This window comes from Schistocerca gregaria, chromosome 3 (genome assembly GCF_023897955.1).
Source record: "Schistocerca gregaria isolate iqSchGreg1 chromosome 3, iqSchGreg1.2, whole genome shotgun sequence".
In the NCBI taxonomy this organism is placed as follows: Eukaryota; Metazoa; Arthropoda; class Insecta; order Orthoptera; family Acrididae; genus Schistocerca; species Schistocerca gregaria.
In genome coordinates, this window is record NC_064922.1 from 912120479 (window position 1) to 912141950 (window position 21472).

Sequence of the window (21472 nt, forward strand, 5' to 3'; positions counted from 1 at the left end):
GATCCAAGGGGATTTTGTGAGGATGATAGATACAGTGAAGTCTGTGGTGAGCAATCTGATATTGAAGATGAGGAATGGAGACACACTGAGGCATTCGTAAGGATACGGGACTCCAAGTGAACGCAGAAGAATTAAGAATTGTGGTAGATCGCCGGCAGTGGCATCGCCACGAGGCAGCATATCAGGGGTACGCTGTGATGACTTTTTTGAATACCAAGAAATGGAAAGGGAAAAGGGGAGAAGATCACTTAAGAGTAGAGCAAGAGAAAGTCACAATGGGAGAAAAGATTTAGGTAACACAGGTATGTCAGCCATCCTTGCATGCCTAAAAGAAAGCCGGCCGGAATGGACGAGCGGTTCTAGGCGCTACAGTCTGGAACCGCGCTACCGCTACGGTCGCAGGTTCGAGTCCCGCCTCGGGCATGGATGTGTGTGATGTCCTTAGGTTAGTTAGGTTTAAGTAGTTCTAAGTTCTAGGGGACTGATGACCACAGCAGTTAAGTCCCATAGTGCTCAGAGCCATTTGATCCAACCTAAAAGAAATGGGGAGTAATATTCAGAAGGTCAGCTCAGAAACAAGAAATAAAATTCAGAGGGTCAGCGCTGTATTGGGTGGGAGAGCATATAAAAACGGGGGAATGATGAAGTACGCTCTGAAATGGGAAGTAAAATTAAAAACGTTAGTGCCGAAATGGGAAGTAACATTCAAAACTTTAGTGTGAAGATTCAGTCGATGGTTCAAATGGTTCAAATGGCTCTGAGCACTATGGGACTCAACTGCTGTGGTTATTAGTCCTCTAGAACTTAGAACTACTTAAACCTAACTAACCTAAGGACATCACACACATCCATGCCCGAAGCAGGATTCGAACCTGCGACCGTAGCAGTCGCACGGTTCCGGACTGCGCGCCTAGAACTGCGAGACCACCGCGGCCGGCACATTCAGTCGATAAAACATGACACGAGGGAAGTGAAAAATAAGGTGGTGATGCTCCGAACAGAACTAGAACGTGAGGTTGCGGAGGTCAGCAGAACCGCGTATGAGGCACTTTTACAAGCGAGGAGGGCAAAGCGGATTGCTCTTGAAAACATTACAGAAGACGGAAAACACGACAAAGGTAGGTAGAGATGCATTAACGAAGTTGCAGAGGAGCGTGAAACAAGTAGAAATAACGCAGCTACAAAAGGCAGAAACTGCAGCAAACAAGGCATTCACCGAGGAGTTTTCCCAATTTAAACAGAACAGAAATTAAGCAATTATCTCAGGAAGTTAGGTCGCAACCAAGGCAAAAATCACCTCTCAAAAGTGAAATAGTAGACGATTAGGAAACAACAGATACGGAAAGAGCCAGTTCAAATGCTTCACGATCATGTCCAAGTCAAGACGATATTAGAATGTGCTCCAATGTAAGAGTTGCTCGTCAACTACAGACTGAAAGTGTATCTGCAGAGCAACGAAATATCACTATAGATATGGCCCCCGCGTCTACACAGGGCACGACTGGGTCACAGATTGCGAATACGGAGAACGGCAATGAGATATTTCATATGCATAAGTGTTACCCGATAATGTGCGCCGCGCCACGAAACATTTTTCCACTGATGAAAACATAACAGGAAATAGAAGAGAGGCTGCCCAGGGTAACGGTAGATCGGAAACGTTAGCGCCAAGTGAGAATGTGGTAGGCCGAGCGGGAAGAAAATCTAATGAAATTTTCGATTTTAAGTATTTTATCTTTGTACGAAAATTTCAGCACTACAAAGACGAGTGTAATGTTTTAAAGCCGAAAACTTTCATTGGACAATTTGGTTTATCATTACCTCCTCACTGGCCCCTGGTGTACGAGGTGCATTCAGGTTCTAAGGTCTCCGATTTTTTTTCTCCTGACTGGAAACATTCGCATTGTTTTAAAATGAGGCCGCGTTCATTGTCAATACGTCCCAGAGATGGCACCACCGTACGGCCGATGGAATTTTACCGCCAGTGGCGAGAATGAGAACTGTTTTAAATACTTAAAATGGCGACGTTTTCCTTACTTGAACAGCGTGCAATCATTCGTTTTCTGAATTTGCGTGGTGTGAAACCAACTGAAATTCATCGACAGTTGAAGGAGACATGTGGTAATGGAGTTATGGATGTGTCGAAAGTGCGTTCGTGTGTGCGACAGTTTAATGAAGCCAGAACATCGTGTGACAACAAACCGAAACAACCTCGGGCTCGCACAAGCCGGTCTGACGACATGATCGAGAAAGTGGAGAGAATTGTTTTGGGGGATCGCCGAATGACTGTTGAACAGACCGCCTCCAGAGTTGGCAATTCTGTGGGTTCTGTGCACACAATCCTGCATGACAACCTGAAAATGCGAAAAGTGTCATCCAGGTGGGTGACACGAATGCTGACGGACGACCACATGGCTGCCTGTGTGGCATGTTGCCAAGCAATGTTGACACGCAACGACAGCATGAATGGGACTTTCTTTTCGTCGGTTGTGACAATGGATGAGACGTGGATACCATTTTTCAATCCAGAAACAAAGCGCCAGTCAGCTCAATGGAAGCACACAGATTCACCGCTACCAAAAATATTTCGGGTAACCGCCAGTGCTGAAAAAATGATGGTGTCCATGTTCTGGGACAGGGAGGGCGTAATTCTTTACCATATCGCGTTCCAAATGGCAGTACGGTAACTGGTGCACCCTACGAATATGTTTTGAAGAACAAATTCCTTCTTGCACGGCAACAAAAACGTCCGGGAAGGGCTGCGCACCCGCACATCGAGCTAATGTTACGGAACAGGTTCTTCCGTGATAACAACTTTGAAGTGATCCCTCATGCTCCCTACTCACCTGACCTGGCTCCTAGTGACTTTTGGCGTTTTCCAACAATGAAAGACACTCTCCGTGGCCGCACATTCACCAGCGGTGCTGCTATTGCCTCAGCGATTTTCCTGTGGTCAAAACAGACTCCTAAAGAAGCCTTCGCCGTTTGCCATGGAATCATGGCGTCAGCGTTGTGAAAAATATGTACGTCTGCAGGGCGATTACGTCGAGAAGTAACGCCAGTTTCATCGATTTCGGGTGAGTAGTTAATTAGAAAAAAAATCGTACAAAGTGGACTTCGTATCTTCATATATCGAGAGAACATCGGCCGAATGCATGCGGAACATGTCAAACACGTGCACGTTATACGAAGCGTTTCGTGACGCACGTTTAAACAAATACTGGTACAAGGATTCACAGGACAAGATCAAACAGGAAATAATGATGAGCAGAGACTTGGAGAGTTAAGGATTCCATAGCCCGGTGAAATTTTTCGAAAACATGACACACCAAAAAAACAGTATTTCGGGTTCATAAGCCTATGTTACATGACGTTGCCAATTTCCTACCAGCAAACGCTCGTCAGCCGATGTGGAGGTGATGTAGAAGGGTTCAAAGGTATCCAAAAAGTGTTGGAGTTCGCTTTCGACGAGCAGCACGCTCGAGGAAAACGAAGGCAGAGAGACGTGCAAGGTGAAAGAAGGGAGAACAACCGATGGAATAATAGAGTCCATAATTGGTGAAACATTGTAAATCATCCGCCTCACCAAAATATGGACTAGAGATATCGTAGTGGGAATAATGGATTGTGAAGGAACTATGGCAGAGAATATAGGCAACAAAATGACCGGAGATGGGGCGACAATTGAGAAATTCGTCAACGGTCGGACCAAGGATGGGGTGGAACAAATAGGAACAGGAGTCGGGAACAATCAGTTGAAATTAGACCACCCAAACCTGGGAGAGTACAGCAAAATAGCATAGAATGAGGAGGAAAAATTAAAGTGAGTTGGTATGGTGACAGTACAGTGTTGTATACAGTTAGCAATTAAGTTAAGTATTACACTGAAGGAATCTGCAGATCTATCAAATTTTCTATAATATTATCATGTTAAAAGAGATACTACAGTACATGAAAGGGCAGGATGTCGTTGGTAAGAAAATTAAGATGTGTTTCTTTGTGTAGGCTATAACTATGTACACAGCAAGCTGAGTGTGCAATTCCAGAAGGTGTTTAGAGTTGAAGATGTGCTGTCTGTCCATGAAGGAATGAAGTGAAACTGAGAAAGGTGTGGTACTGCAAAAATGTTGTAAAGATGTGTCAATAAAAAAAATGTTAACCAATTTATGTGGAACATATTAGGAAAGAACGTCAGCAAAAATTTTTAGAAATGAGTGTGTATTTTATATGTTTAGGAATAGGATCATAAATGAGTGACTTGCTAATAGTGTTTGCGGTGACATGCAGGTGTGTCGTCCAAGTATGATTTGTCTTCATTCAGAGAAACGGGAGTTCCATGGGTGGCCAGCTCCACATGTCTACGCGAGAGTGCCCCGTGATTTGTATGGGAAAGTTGTATTTATGCTGTCCAAAGAGCCGGAATAATTGTGTACATGGTGGCCAGTTCTACGGAATTCCGTATGAGCGCACCGAAATATTATTTGAATGTTGAGGGACATGAAATGGAAGTGTAATAAGGGGATATAGACACGTAAAATGTAATAAAGGAAAAGAACGAAGCTGTACGTTCAAAGCACATGACACAGAGGTTAGTACATAAGGACATGGCAATCGTGTTGATGAGCAGTGATTTTATACAGTGTACTAAAAACTTTATATTTCCAGGTACCACTAGTAAAATAAAATGTAAGTTTATTAAGATGAAAAGAAGAGACCACCAGAGAAAGGTAACTGCAGCAGATCCGAAAAAGGAGGACAGCTACAGAGAAGGTAGTACGGAGTGAGACCATGAGAAAAGATACGTAGAAATATGACTAAAGAAGCTTGCAGTAATTACTAGTAAACTTGCTATGTAGTTTATAATTGTCCACAGAAAACAAGCTGAAGCGTGAAATGAAGAAGAGGCCCACCTAATCATTCATTTCTGTATGTCTGTCTGGCAGATATTCACGATGACATCCACGACGAAACCAAGAGCCATGAGATCGGACCATTTTGTGAACTACAATGACAGAGTAGTTTTCTTTGAATAGTGGTGTAGTTAGACTTATATAAACATCCTACTGGCCAGTAGTTAACAGTAATTTAACAAATAGTTAAAAAGTAGTTTGCAATTATTAACATTGCGTCTGGTGATGAGTATATGGCCAACTAATGAACATGTATTTTTTATAGGTATACAGGTGCCGACAAATATTTAATAATTACAGCACATAGGTTGAGGTGTGTTCTTTTATTAGTAAGATTAACTTTGTACTTGAGAAAAAAATTATCAAAATAGTAATAGTAAATACGTGAGTGTCTTGGCTAATAACACGAATAGAGTAAAGGTAAATGACCTCACTAGTGAGTGCATCTTAAAATTTTATATTTCATAAATGTCAATAAATTGTGTAATGTATTGTATGGTATTTGTTGTAAATTGGAAAATAATTGTGGACATTAGTGAGCACAGGATGAGAAAAAAAAAAACTTTGCGAGACTCACTAGAGGCAACAACATGATCTGCAGATGGAACGGGCGGCTAACGGGATGCCGCCTGTAAACGAAAGCCCGCTCGCGGACATGGGCAAACAGCTGGACTATTCATCAGCTGCATGAAAACCTCGTCCAGGTGGCAGACAATGGCACCGAGTAACGTGGCCAGCGCAGCAGAGGTGGTATTTAAACAGCCACTGAGGACTTGTCTCCACTGTTGTACTACACAACAGAGACAAGATAAGCCAATTGTACACATAATACAGTCAAGTAAGCCTACAGCAACTGCTAATAGCTGTACGGAACTGTCTACTGTGTTTGCTTTCTTCTGCAGTCCTGCGCCGTCTTCTGCAGTCACCTGGCATTGACTTCTGAGGAATCTGAGTCACACACAAAGACTCAAGTTCCATGTATAGTGTCACCAAACAGATAACCTACCTGTCCACAATTACCGATATCCTTATCCAAAGTATCAAGAGAAAGAAGCGACATGAAGAACACAAGAGCAGCAACACAAACATAGTAAAAAAAATTTAAAAAACACGAAGAACTGAAGACTAGGCACAATTACACTTCTCTGAGCCGACGCAGAAGAATTCTAGGTGACCTATAACGATCCTAGCTGACTGTTTCTTCCCCATACTGTGTGCAAAATAGAGAAAAATCTTGGCTAACATACACGCACTTACTTGGCTGTATATTCCAGGGACCCTTCCACATCATAAACTCTACGAGAAGCTGGTAACCTGACGGGATCAACAATGGCCTGGGGGTCCAAAGACTGACTTCCAAAGCAACCATGTCCGATCTCGAACAATCTTCGCGTCCTCAACTCCACAAAAAACTGTAGCTCCCAACCCCACAGACAAATGAAGACGACAGTGTGCTGTGGAATCCGAATCAATGTGTCACTCTTGATAAAAAAAAAAAAGGTGCATAATGTAGTGTACACTGAATAGTCCAGTATCTATCACCTGTGTAAATATTATGTACTTATTTCTCAGGGTTGTCTTTAGTAATGAGGCAATGTCCTTCACTGTTTCTCTATACATGTGTATTTCCAGAATTTTATTTGTGTATGTTGTTGTTATTGTGGTCTTCAGTCCTGAGACTGGTTTGATGCAGCTCTCCATGCTACTCTATCCTGGGCAAGCTTCTTCATCTCCCAGTACTAAGTGCAACCTACATCATTCTGAATCATCTCTTGGTCTCCCACTATGATTTGTACCCTCCATGCTGCCCTCAAATGCTAAATTGGCGATCCCTTGATGCCTCAGAACATGTCGTACCAACCGGTCCTTTCTTCTTGTCAAGTTGTGCCACAAACTCCTCCCCAATTTTATTCAATACCTCCTCATTAGTTATGTGATCCACCCATCTAATCTTCAGCATTCTTCTCTAGCACCACATTTCGAAAGCCTCTGTTCTCTTCTTGTCCAAACTATTCATCGTCCATGTTTCACTTCCATATCTGGCTACACTCCATACAAATACTTTCAGAAACGACTTCCTCGCACTTAAATTTATACTCGACTTTAACAAATCGCTCTTCTTCAGAAACGCTTTCCTTCCCATTGCCAGTCTACATTTTATATCGTCTCTACTTCGACCGTCATCAGTTATTTTGCTCCCCAAATAGTAAAACTCCTTTACTACTTTAAGTGTCTCATCTCCCAATCTAATTCCCTCAGCATCACCCGACTTAATTCGACTACATTCCATTATACTCGTTTTGACTTTGTTGATGTTCATCTTATATCCTCCTTTCAAGACACTGTCCATTCCGTTCAACTGCTCTTTCAAGTCCTTTGCTGTCTCTGACAGAATTACAATGTCATCGGCGAACCTCAAGGTTTTTATTTCTTCTCCATGGATTTTAATACCTACTCCGAATTTTTCTTTTGTTTCCTTCACTGCTTGCTCAATACACAGATTGAATAACATCGGGGCTACAACCATGTCTCACTCCCTTCCCAACCGCTGCTTCCCTTTCATGCCCCTAGACTCTAATAACTGCCATCTGTTTTCTGTACAAAATGTAAATAGCCTTTCGCTCCCTGTATTTTACCCCTGCCACCTTTAGAATTTGAAAGAGAATATTCCAGTCAACATTGTGAAAAGCTTTCCCCAAGTCTACAAATGCTAGAAACGTAGGTTTGCTTTTCCTTAATCTATTTTCTAAGATAAGTCGTAGGGTCAGTATTGTTTGACGTGTTCCAACATTTCTACGTAATCCAAACAGATATTCTCCGAGGTCGGCTTCTACCAGTTTTCCATTCTTCTATACAGAATTCACGTAAGTATTTTGCAGCGGTGACTTATTAAACTGATAGTTGGATAATTTTCACATCTGTCAACACCTGCTTTCTTTGGGATTGGAATTATTATATTCTTCTTGAAGTCTGAGGGTATTTCGCCTGTCTCATACATCTTGCTCACCAGATGGTAGAGTTTTGTCAGGACTGGCTCTCCCAAGGCCGTCAGTAGTTCCAATGGAATGTTGTCTACTCCCGAGGCCTTGTTTCGACTCAGGTCTTTCAGTGCTCTGTCAAACTCTTCACGCAGTATCATATCTCCCATTTCATCTTCATCTACATCCTCTTCCATTTCCATAATATTGTCCTCAAGAACATCGCCCCTGTATAGACTCTCTATATACTCCTTCCACCTTTCTGCTTTCCCTTCTTTGCTTAGAACTGGGTTTCTGTATGAGCTCTTGATATTCATACAAGCGGCTCTCTTTTCTCCAAAGGTCTCTTTAATTTTCCCTAGTGAGATAAGCCTCTACATCCTTACATTTGCCCTCTATCCATCCCTGATTAGCCTTTTTGCACTTCCTATCGATCTCATTTTTGAGGCGTTTGTATTTCTTTTTGCCTGCCTCATTGACTGCGTTTTTGTATTTTCTCTTTTACTCAATTAAATTCAATATTTCTTCTGTTACCCAAGGATTTCTACTGACCCTCGTGTTTTTACCTACGTGATTCTCTGCTGCCTTTACTACTTCATCACTCATATGTATTTATGAAAAATTAGTGTTTGTCATTTTCTTTGTTTATGATACTTTGGGTTTTTAATCTTTTTATGAATTACATTTTACACACTGTGAACAAACACATTAGTTAAAACTGGTGGTCTATCCGAATTCTTATTAAAAATATTAATTGTCACAGTAAATGTAAATGCAGTTCGTCAAAGAACGCTTTAGAACATAAGATTTTGGAAATGTTTAAAGAGTATACACGTTAGGGTAACACTAGACTTGGTCGACCAGATTGTGAAACGATGTTTTCTTTCGTAATGTAAGGAAAGAGCATAAATATGACCAAGTGAAATTACGTAGGATGTTTCGCAGAATTTTATATAATTGTATCACGACCAATAGATAACATCTTGAATAATTGACGTAACTGCCTGTTTTTGCATATCAATAACTAAATGAAGCACATTTCATTTATTGGACGACCACTCTGGAAGGATTAGGATACTTTACTTTAATATTTCTTGCCTCAACCTATGTCTTAGGGATGGATGAATGACAGAGAGCATGGGTCTTAAATTTAAAGAAAGATGGGAAATGACATTTTTGAAAGAGAATAAAATTTATTGATGTTGGTTAAATTCTTTTGATATTGTGTATTCCAACTGTCACGTCTCAGAACAATGTTCCTAACATAAGGGGTGGACAGGTGACAATAAACGTGTAATAATTAAATTCATGGCAGCAAACCAATGAATGAATGCAGAAAGACTGTAGAGGAACATATCTTAATTCACTTTTGTTTTCTTCTTATATCCATAGTTGAAATGGATGGCCGTGGGACGTCAGCCGATATAAATTTATATTAAAGTAAAGAAATTCCTCCAGCTGTATTAGAGGTGTCGATTTTATTTTGGCAGCCAGTTTCAACGTTGTAACAACGTCATCTTCAGGCCCAACACTTGACGTCAACTGGATGCGGCTGACACTAGAAGTCGGTAGTTCCGATTTAAACTTCTTACTAGTTACCGTCCACCTTCCACACGGAGCACGTCTATATCTTACCACTGACTTCTAGTATCAGCCGCACGCAGTTGACGTCAACAAGTGTTGGGCCTGAAGATGACGTTGTTACAACGTTGAACTAGCTGCCAAAATAAAATCTACACCGTAAATACAGCTGGAGGAATTTCTTCATTTTCAATATATAGCATAATTCAAGTCTTCCTCTGCCCTCGTATTCATATTAGTTCACTTGTACTGACAGTTGATGATTATACGATTTTGTACTGGATGAGATAATACTATAAGAACTACCCCATGTTAGTACAAAATAGTTCGTTAGGTGGGGTATTGTAAGCAGGCTATATTTTCGCACCTTACAAGAACTTTTGCTGTGATCTACAGACACAATTAGGTATCATGTGATAGGTTGTACATCGTGTATATGAATATATAAAGGACTCTGACATTGTCACGTACACTTTGTAAATAATTGTTAACGCTTATTGCATGAAAGGTGACGGAGTGTCTTTACTGTAAAAAATGGCGTAATGAATGATTGCCTATACTAGTAGAGGTGTGAACGCCAGTGGAGATAAAACCGCAGACAGAACTGAAGCTCTGGGTGGAATGCCCGTACAGGTGTGTTGGTACTGCTTAGACACATGAAATAGCAAGACGGACGTCGCAGCACCTAAGTGCTGGAGCACTTGTAGCCAAGTCGGAAGTATTATACTTCAGAAACTACGGGAATCTTGGACGCAGGTGAGAGGAACGAAGAAGCGTCACCTCAGAATCCACGCAGGCTGGGTTATTTCCAAGGATTTTTACTCAGAAGCGTACCATTGTACGAGTATAGGTTTTTCCTCACAAACTTTCCGCGCTGGACGACAAAAAGACGAAAATATGGTTGGTCGGCGTTTGGAAGAATCTGTAGAGAGGGAGAATATTCCGTGGTTTCGGGAATATGGTTCGTTTTCGTAATTACGATGATGGGAAGCCAGCGCTAGAGAGATTGGTTTGAAAAACATTCTGTACAGTTCGAGAGAAGGATTTGGCCACCCAGATTGCCAGACAAGAATCCAGTCGAACATTTATGGGACATAATCGAGAGGTCAGTTCGTGAACAAAATCTTACACTACTAACACTTCGGCTGTAGAGGCAGGATGGCTCAGTATGTCTGCTGAGGACTTTCAACGACTTTTTGAGTCCATTCCACGTTGAGCTACTGCACTAAGACGTGCGATACGATATTAAAAGATATCCCGTGATTTTTGTCGCCTTAGTGTAAGTGTTAATGCAATGTCAGATTCAAAATAACACACTTGTTATTCTCGGTCAATCCAACGGATCACTAACTAACAACACATGAACACTGCATTGCATGTAAAAATGCGAGGGAAAGACTCTGTGTGATATAGAAAGATGTTATCTAGCAGTCGTGCTTCATTACGATAGTGCGAAATTCGAAAGTAAAAGAGGAATCAGACAAGGAGATTCCGTAAGTCAGCACTGTAACACAACAATTCTGACTGGGCTTGTCAAGAGTAGTAAGTCGTTCTTCTGCTTCCATATGAGGCCACTGACAAAGAAAGGAATCTGCGATGATTAATAATCAATACATACCATTTTAAATTTTAACCCCATTCTCTCTGGTCAACTTGTAATCGTATTATCAATTTTATTCCAAGGTCTCCTAGACTTTACATGCAAATTATTCCCTTATTAAAAATATACAGAGCAGTGCGATCGTAGTAGACAAATTCCTGCCATACTGAGAAACAGTATTTCTGACTCTTATTTCAGCTGGAATCATTCGGAGAAGGTGCCAACTTCAGATAAAAGTCCAATGGCTCTTCCTCGAGGAGGCGCAGTGATTGATGACAATATTTCCACAGCTGGAATGAAGGCAGGATGTGAAACCCCTGTGAGCAGAAAACGGCGCTTCTATAAGTCCCAAAAGGGCCCCCTTGGCTACTGTCCCCCACCATCCCACAGATATTGCTGATAGTTTTATTTTGTGAGGTAGAAATCTCACCTGAACGCGGTCACTGGAGGTAATAAGCCCTCAGAGTGCAGCCATTCCAGGCCATGTTTGGCAGTTTCTCTTCGGACCCACAGTGGCAAGATGACGACTCTTAGGCGAACACGCTATTTTCTAGGCACTTGCCGCCTTGAATCAAATTAAAGTGTGTCTTTGAGCTGAATTAGTATGGAAGTAATCCATGTGTCGTTTAAGTCCTCTTGGTAACTATACGGCATGTGACGGGTAAAAGTGCAGATATTATATGTGTTACCTTACTACATACACAAATCAGTGTGACAGCTGGTTTTTTTCTGCGTCGAATAATCTTCACTAAAACATGTCACAATTTTTAAGACTGATGCTTTCTGCATAGTCGTAATTACACCACTAAGTGGACTACATGTGTTAGTATAGACTATCAATTTGTGTCCACCCGTCCACATTTCAACACGTGATCTGGTGCCTAAGGGAAAATAAACATCAGTGACTTGCTCTTCCTATGTGTACCCTGAAGTACTAACCAACCAAGGAACAATTGTTAGTCTTCAAATGATGTACGATTAAATACTGATTTAATGTTGTTCAGTACGCTGTCCTCAGTCACAAATAAAAATATACTCTCTTATACTCACAACGTCCTCTATATCTTGATTCATGAATTCATTGCTTGCTATCACTGAATGTAACAGGTATTTAACTCGTCAGCTGCGCGGGGTAGCCGTGCGGTCTCGGGCGCTTTCCCACGGTTCGCGCGGCGCCCCCCGTCGGAGGTTCGAGTCCTCCCTCGGGCATGGGTGTGTGTGTTGTCTTTAGCGTAAGTTATTTTAAGTTAGATTAAGTAGTCTGTAGGTCTAGGGACCGATGACCTCAGCAGTTTGGTGCCATAGGAACTTACCACAAATCAAATAATTCCTGAGTGAAGGCTGCTCTCGGCTGTCCACTAAGGTGACAAAACTCATGGTACACCTCCTAACATCTTGGCGGACCGCTTTTTACCCGGCGTTGTGCAGCAGCTTGATGTGGCATGGTCTCAACGAGTCGTTAAAAATGTTCAAATGTTTGTGAAATCTTATGGGACTTAACTGATAAGGTCATCAGTCCCTAAGCTTACACACTACTTAACCTAAATTATCCTAAGGACACACACACACACCCATACCGGAGGGAGGACTCGAGCCTCCGCCGGGACCAGCCGCACAGTCCATGACTGCAGCGCCTGAGACCGCTCGGCTAATCCCGCGCGGCAATGAGTCGTTAGAAGTCCCCTGCAGACATACTGAGCCATGCTGACTCCATAGCCGTCCGTAATTGCTAAAGTGTTGCCAGTGCACCATTTCGTGCACGAGCTGACCCCTCAATCACGTCCCATAAATGTTCTATGGGATTCATGTCGGGCGATACGGTTGGCTCGAATTATCCAGGATATTCTTCATACCAATGGTGAACAGTCGTGGCTGAGTCAAATTGAACATCGTTATCCAAAAAAAATTCGATCGGTGTTTGGGGGTACGAAGTCCACAAATGGCTGCAAATGGCCTCCAACTGGCAGTTTCCAGTCAGTGATTGGTTTAGTTGGATCAGAAGACCCAATCCATGCCATATAAACACAGACCACACTTTTAGGAGCCACAACCAGCTTACATAGTGCCTTGTTGACAATTCGTGTCAGCGGTTTCGTGGGGTCTGTCCAACACCCGAACATTACCACCGGCGCTTATCAACTGAAATCGTGACTCATTTGCTCAGACCACGATTTTTCAGTCGTCTAGGGTCCAACCTGGTCAGGGGCCACGGTTTTCCACTCCTCTATGGGCGACCCTATATGGTCACGATCCAAAGAAAGGCGCTGCAGGTTGTATCACGGTGTTAGCAATGCCAATCGCGTCAGTCGGCTGCTGCCATACCCAATCAACGCCACATTTCGCCGCATTGTTCTAACTGATAAGTTCGTCGTACGTTCTACATTGATTTCTGCTGTTGTTTCGCCTAGCGTTCCTTCTCTGTTAGCAATAACAACTCTACACAGTGACCGCTGCTCTGGATCGTGACGGTTGTCGACCACTGCATTGTCCGTAGTGAGAGGTAATAACTGAGATGTGGTATTCTCGACGCACTCTTGACACTGTGGATATCCGAATATTAAATTCGCGAATGATTTCCGGTATAGAATGTCCCAAGCTTCTAGCTAGATCACCACTCCGCTTTCAAAGTCTGTTAATTCCCGTCGTGCGCCATTACTACGTCGGAAACCTTTCCACATGACGGCTTCGCCAATGTATGGCCCTTTCATAACCTGTACTGCCAGCATCTGTATATGTGCTTATCGCTATCCCATGATAGGGTAGATTTGCTTTCAAGCTATTCAAGCATTTACAAGAGGACTGTAATTTAAAAAATCTAGTGGTTTCCCTATGAGCCAATCTTTGATTAAGTTTCAATATCAAAGAAAATAAATACACCAACACTACACATGAAGTCGAGACCTAAACAACATTAAGTAATACAGGTATATACTTTTATAAGATTACTTATTTTGTTATTTATGGATTCTAGAGCCACACTACATAATAAAACGTAGAAAAATTCACATTTAATTTAAATAGATTTGGTAAACTGGAAAATGTTGTCCAGACAAAACAGCGACCTGCTCAGAATTATTAACTGGATGGGAACCAATTCAAGAATACGGTTGAAAATGAGAAATCATGTTATAGCAGCTGTGCAACGTGTAATACAATCGTAGCAGCCATAAACTAGTGCAAGGCTGGTGTCTACCTTGGGACGTGTGATTCTACAAGCTGACTTCTTCCTTTATGTATTTTGATATATTGACACGGCGACTGGTTGTCATCGCACGGTGCTCTGTGTCTGACCATACATTCACTTCTTTATTATTATATTGAAATATTTATTATATTTCATTGTTATTACCATTAAGAATCTGCTGTACGCTAAACGTTAGCAAGAAGGCGAGTAATATTCTATTCAATAGAATTAGGGGAACACGCGTATGAGCGTGCGGTATGTTAAATCTACTGCAGTCGGTGCCTGCAGTCTTACTGCATAGCTTGAGATCTTCGTGATTACTCTGCTATTTACAATTAAATACCTAGAAGAGGGTTCATTGAACTACCTTCAACCTGTCTCTCTACCGTTCCAGTCTAGAACGGAGGGGAAAAAGAGCACTTAAATTTTTCTGTGCGAGCCATGATTTCTCTTATTTTATCGTGATGATCATTTATCCCTATGGAGGTGGGTGTCAACAGAATGCTTTCGCAATCGGAGGAGGAAACTGGTGATTAGAATTTCATGAGAAGATTCCGTCGTAACGAAAAACCCTTCGTTTTAATGATTGCCACGTATCTGTCTCCCCTAGTTCTCGATAATACAAAACGAGCTGCACTTCTTTGTACTTTTTCGATGTCATCCGTCAGCCCCACCTGATGCAGATCCCACATTGCACAGCAATCCTGCAGAATAGGACGGACAAGCGTAGTAAAAGCAGTCTCTTTAGTAGACCTGTTGCACCTTCTAAGTGTTCTGCCAATGAATCGCAGACTTTGGTTTGCTCTACCCACAATATTTTCCATGTGATCATTCCAATTTACGTTAATTGTGAAACACTCATTAGAAAAATTAATGAATTACTGTGCTGAAAAACTTCTTACGTTATTTGATTTTCAAACAGCCGAGCAGAACTGAACGTACTCAGACATTTCTCTCTTTACTTATTCTGATCAACACTAAAGTGACACACAATATTTTTAGCACAACACAATCTGACTTTCAATAATCCCTACAAAAGAATGGCTGTGACTAATAATAAAATATACCTTTCATGAATCACTTACCTCACAAAAATCTTCGTTACTCGAACTATTGGAATACAGCGAGCGCCAACACTGCCAGCTAAATATAAGATTCTAACTACTGAAGGCACTTACTACCGAACGGCATAGTTAGCAAATGAAAGATTTTCATCGAGAACAAACAATACATTTACCTTAATGATGTTCAAATTATATATATAATATTCAGTATTACAAATTTATACTCTTTCTGATGGACACACGTCCAGATCGTCCGCTCTCAAAACTCCGCCATCTCTCTCCCCACATCCAGCACTGCTGGCGGCTCACCTTCAACTGCCCAACGCTACGGGCTTATCACATCCAACTGCCCAACACTACAATAGCGAATATTGCAACAATGCCAACGAGCCACAGACTGCACACAGCACTGTCAGTGATTTTCATACAGAGCACTACATGGCGTTATCAACATAAAAACCTAAACAGCCTACTTTCATTTGTAATTGCAATCCCTAAGTATTTAGTCGAATTTCCAGACTTCAGATTTGTGTGACTTATCGCGTAAGCGAAATTTAGAGGATTTCTTTTAGTTCTCATTTGAATAACTTCACACTTTTCTTTATTCAGGGTCAACTGCCACTTTTCGCACCACAAACATATCTTATCTAAATCGTTTTGTGTGTGACTTAAGCAATTTTCCAGTATTTCGGTACGGATCTTTCTGTGGGCGAGCGGTTGTATATAATTGCTAAATATGGAGCTATTGTATCAGCATACTCTGAAAGGAACCTAGCTGGTATACAGTCTGGACAGGAGGCCTTGCATTTATTGATTTAAGCTGCTTTGCTACACCGAGGATACCTTCTTCTATGTTTCTCATCCTGGCAGTTGTTCTTGACTGGAATTCGGGAATATATAGTTCGTCTTCTTTGGTGAAGGAGTTCGTCCTTTACTGGCTGGGTTGATGCATTACAGTGCCAGATGACCCTTCAGAAGGAAGTGATTTCCGGTGTTCCAGTGTTTTCTGGCTACACAGAAGTTGTCATTCGTGGGCGTAGTATTCAAACAAACACATGCAGCGTGATGTCTTAATGCAGTGCAACTGATCCCGAAATGATGGACTTTCAGTCTGCTGCAGGGCGGTGTCGTTCTGTCGTTCATTCGTCTCCGTGGTCTCTATCAGTAATCTTCATCGCGCAGTTCACCTACCTCTATATTTCTTCCCTCCGACGTCCCTTCACTCTGCAGTAGTAGATACACGCTAGGCCGTGTAAAGCAGCGTTGATGAAACCACTACCTAATACCCACCACGCAGAGGCCGCGTAGATCAAGTTGCAAATCAGTTCCTGTAAGTTCATTTTCACAAATTTCTGGCGGTAGGAGAATGCAGTTTAATTGTAGTAAGCAACTGAAAATTCTGTTAACGTCTTTTTATTCATAAGGAAGCATATGAAATGGCTATCAAGTCCGTATTTACTATGGTAATGCTCTATCATTCAAGTCCACAGTCTAACCAACACATTTCACACGTAAAAGCAGCCAGAATTCCTGAAAGTCCGACCCGGTTAAATTTGCGATCTAACAGTCACGGACCCACCACTATTAGTGAGTTGAACATTTGGTCGTTTCAGTGGTCTTCTATGTCGTAAGTGCTCGCCAAAGTACAGGGTGATTCAAAAAGAATACCACAACTTAAGGAATTTAAAACTTTGCAACGACAAAAGGCAGAGCTAAGCACTATCTGTCGGCGAATTAAGGGAGCTATAAAGTTTCATTTAGTTGTACATTTGCTCGCTTGAGGCGCTGTTGACTAGGCGTCAGCGTCAGTTGATGCTAAGATGGCGACCGCTCAACAGAAAGCTTTTTGTGTTATTGAGTACGGCAGAAGTGAATCGACGACAGTTTTTCAGCGTGCATTTCGAACGAAGTATGGTGTTAAACCTCCTGATAGGTGGTGTATTAAACGTTGGTATAAACAGTTTACAGAGAATGGGTGTTTGTGGAAAGGGAAAAGTTCTGGACGCCCGCCTGGCAGCCCGTGACAGAGCACTTCATCACTGGCCTCCAAGAAGCCCTGATCTTACCCCCTGCGATTTTTTCTTATGGGGGAATGTTAAGGATATGGTGTTTCGGCCACCTCTCCCAGCCACCATTGATGATTTGAAACGAGAAATAACAGCAGCTATCCAAACTGTTACACCTGATATGCTATAGAGAGTGTGGAACGAGTTGGAGTATCGGGTTGATATTGCTCGAGTGTCTGGAGGGGGCCATATTGAATATCTCTGAACTTGTTTTTGAGTGACAAAAAACCTTTTTAAATACTATTTGTAATGATGTATAACAGAAGGTTATATTATGTTTCTTTCATTAAATACACATTTTTAAAGTTGTGGTATTCTTTTTGAATCACCCTGTATTCCTTCAAGAACATGGAACATGCCAAGCGGAATTGTCTCTACTACCAAAATATCACACGCTTATAAAACTTCAACTAATTAGTTCCGAAACATCACACTTTCCTCAAAATGTTCGTAACTTACACCTCTTTAGCAACGACACGTTCTATCTAAAATGATCTCATTAGTTCCTCATTTTACATACTATTTTCGCGGAGACATCTAACATGGTGTTACTCGGAAACAGGTTACCGAGCGACTCTCTCGATGTTCCTCTCCTCTGTGCCTACCTAACAATCTTCGCGCGGCAACCGCTTAATTCTGATTGGCTACTGATCTGAATTACCGGTCATAAAGATCCTTCTAGATCATTTTTGCAGCAAAACTTGCCTTAGCTAACCACTAATCACATAGTCATTTACGTCACTACAATTTCAATTTCTAATATATTGTTTAATAAAACAGAACGAAAAGCCACATGTTCTTTAAATATAGAAACTTTTTCCGCATCAGACTTTTATTCTGGCTGCTCTCTTACAAAACCACGCACACATCGACATACGTCATCAGCATCATGGTTGCAACAAAATTTTCCCACAGTTCAATTTTTATAAGGTTTCACATAAAATGATATTAAATTTTAACGTATGTCCCACATACACTCTCTCATTCATTCCCATGTATTCATGCAACTAAATAAGAAGCAAATAATAATTCTGAGTGGTTTTTATACTACAAAATGCAACGTAACTACAGTTTTGAAAAGAAAATTCCAGTTAAGTAATTTTATACACTGAGAACTTTGTTATGACTTCAGATGCTAATAAAAGACTATCTGTTCTTGTTCCTAACTGAGTTTTAAAATATAAATGCCGTTTTTAGGACATTTCTGTAATTTTCTCAATCTCCATAACTATAATAGATAAAAATCTGAAATATTGACAAGATCCTTTCCTTAACTCAAAAGATTGTGTACCAAGTTCGAACAAAATCGGATGATAATTACTATGGTTTATTTAGATTCGTTGGGGGTATTAATTTGCGTACTGACTGAACTTTACTTGAGACTGTTCTCACGGCTGGCAGCGTCAGCTGCGCTGTGAGCCAGAGCGAAGAAAAAACCTAGCCATCCTGAAGCCACCGGGCTACACGAATACGTGCCGTGCTGCATCGAATCTTATTTCCTAATAACTTGCTGCGTTACAAGTCGTGTTGCTGCATATTCCAATGCCTTTCCATATGTCATCGACACATTGTGGATACACTGTAGGGAAATGGGTCACCACGCAAGGCGAGTTGTACAAGGTCGCCAACGCATTACAACGCCACAAAAATTGATGTACGACCGTTTCTGCATTGCGGTCCCTTACGGAGACCGTCAGAACACTTCAAGGCGGTCTCAGAAGGGCCACTGGAACTGCTGTGTCCAATCAAACTGCAGTTGACAGGTTACAAGAAAGGACTTAACGACCCAGAAGTCCTGTCGAGTACCCCAATTGACATGACTACTTCTTGCACCTCGCCTTCGCCTCGCCTTCGGTTCTGCCGTTCCCATGTCAACTGGCAACTTCGTCATTCGCAAAACGAGTTATTCACAAACATGTCCAGATATCCTCAGACGCAACGTGAAGGCCGTGTTCGTGTGCGGAGACCTGCGGTGAGCGGCAACTTCCAAATGTTCTCAAGAAAGTCGACAGAATTCCACGGTTCTGAGATGTTGAGGGGAGGCTTGTGTGTTGACAGCCATACCGATCTTGACGTTGTCAATGATGGCCTTATTGCCAGGTATCACATCGAATAGATTGTGGTAGACCATGTAGCTGCTGCATATGGTGAATTCCCTTGAATGTCAGGGCCTATGTCTTTCAGAAACCTGGAGATTGAAGTAATGGAATGGCCGGTGGTCAGTTCCGACCTAAAGCGCATCGTGCATGTCTAGAACATGCTTGACAGACGTGTTCGTGGTCATCCTGTTTCACCACAGACTTTCCAAGAACTCTCGTGGGCTCTTAATTCAACGGGTACCACAGGGTGACCTCCATAGGCTTATATGGAGCGTGCCACATAAACATAAGTGAGTGTTAAACGTTATAGAAGCTCTCAAAGTCAAACGAAAAGCACCGAGGACGACGCGATTAATTATCGTTTCCAGTTTGTTTTAGACGCTTGCGGACATTTCAGGGCTGTTTCTTTAAACGATCCAGGATGTAATCATGTTTTGTTGTGTATTTGTTTTGTGAAAGATAAAGGTGTAAAATGGCACACATCCTCTCTTCAGTTATTGCTCAGTGGGGTATAGCACCCATCCCTCCCCAACCCCCCCACCCTCCCCCAACTCCCGCCATTCTCACGCACCCATCTTCTCCTTCCTTTGTACTGAATCCTGCATTCGCGTCTTCTAAGACAGTTGAAGGAGAATCGCTGTACGCTCTACCGCGATCGTGTGGCCGAAGTTTTGAACAATACCTGTATGGGGACATTTCTGTATATGTAACGTACTGTACCGTACACTGACAGAACAGACTGAACACGCTGTGGTAAGACTGTATCCATCCGCAATGTTGTTTAATTACTCTGTGTTTTGTGTTTCTCGTTTTGGTGATTCCATATTACAGGCTTTTCCGTGTTGTGAAGTTAGTTTCAGCCAAATAAAGGTCATTGGGCTAACAAAAATAAAAAATCGTTCAAATGGCTGTAAGCACTATGGGACTTAACATCTGTGGTCATCAGTCCCCTAGACTTAGAATTACTTAAACCTAACTAATCTAAGGACATCACACACATCCATGTCCGAGGCAGTATTCGAACCTGCGAAGGCAGCAGCAGCGCGGTTCCGGACTGAAGCGCCTAGAACCGCTTGGGTAACAAACTGAATCAATCATAATTACATTATTACTGTGTGGCATGTCACCAAAAACTATTGGTCTCTCTTACCAAACTAATCAGAAAAGATCCCAAAACAGTTTCCGAAATTTTGTCGGTGGCGCTCCTACTCGCCCTGTATAAATGTGCTCGCATTTTACGCAGTACTTTACACCGCATTGCTATCAAGGTACTTTCTCCTTGGCTTTAAGATATTTTGTGATCCAATAATTGGACTTCTTTTGCAGTTTGCTATCATGCATTGTACTTCCCAGTTTTAACAGAGATCAGGGGTTATAGTCTGTAAGAATCACAATCGAGTCGTGTGTATTGTTTCCCGACAAGAATCCAGTAATAGCAGTCACATTTCGACCTAGGAAATCGTTGGGACAAAAAGACAAGTGAGATGGATGGGAACAGTTCTACAGCTATTTATACAGGGTATTACAAAAAGGTACGGCCAAACTTTCGGAAACATTCCTCACACGCCAATAAAGAAAAGATGTTATGTGGACATGTGTCCGGAAACGCTTAATTTCCATGTTAGAGCTCATTTTAGTTTCGTGAGTATGTACTGTACTTCCTCGACTCACCGCCAGTTGGCCCAATTGAAGGAAGGTAATGTTGACTTCGGTGCTTGTGTTGACATGCGACTCATTGCTCTACAGTACTAGCATCAAGCACATCAGTACGTAGCATCAACAGGTTAGTGTTCATCACGAACGTGGTTTTGCATTCAGTGCAATGTTTACAAATGCGGAGTTGGCAGATGCCCATTTGATGTATGGATTAGCACGGGGCAATAGCCGTGGCGCGGTACGTTTGTATCGAGACAGATTTCCAGAACGAAGGTGTCCCGACAGGAAGAAGTTCGAAGCAATTGATCGGCGTCTTAGGGAGCACGGAATATTC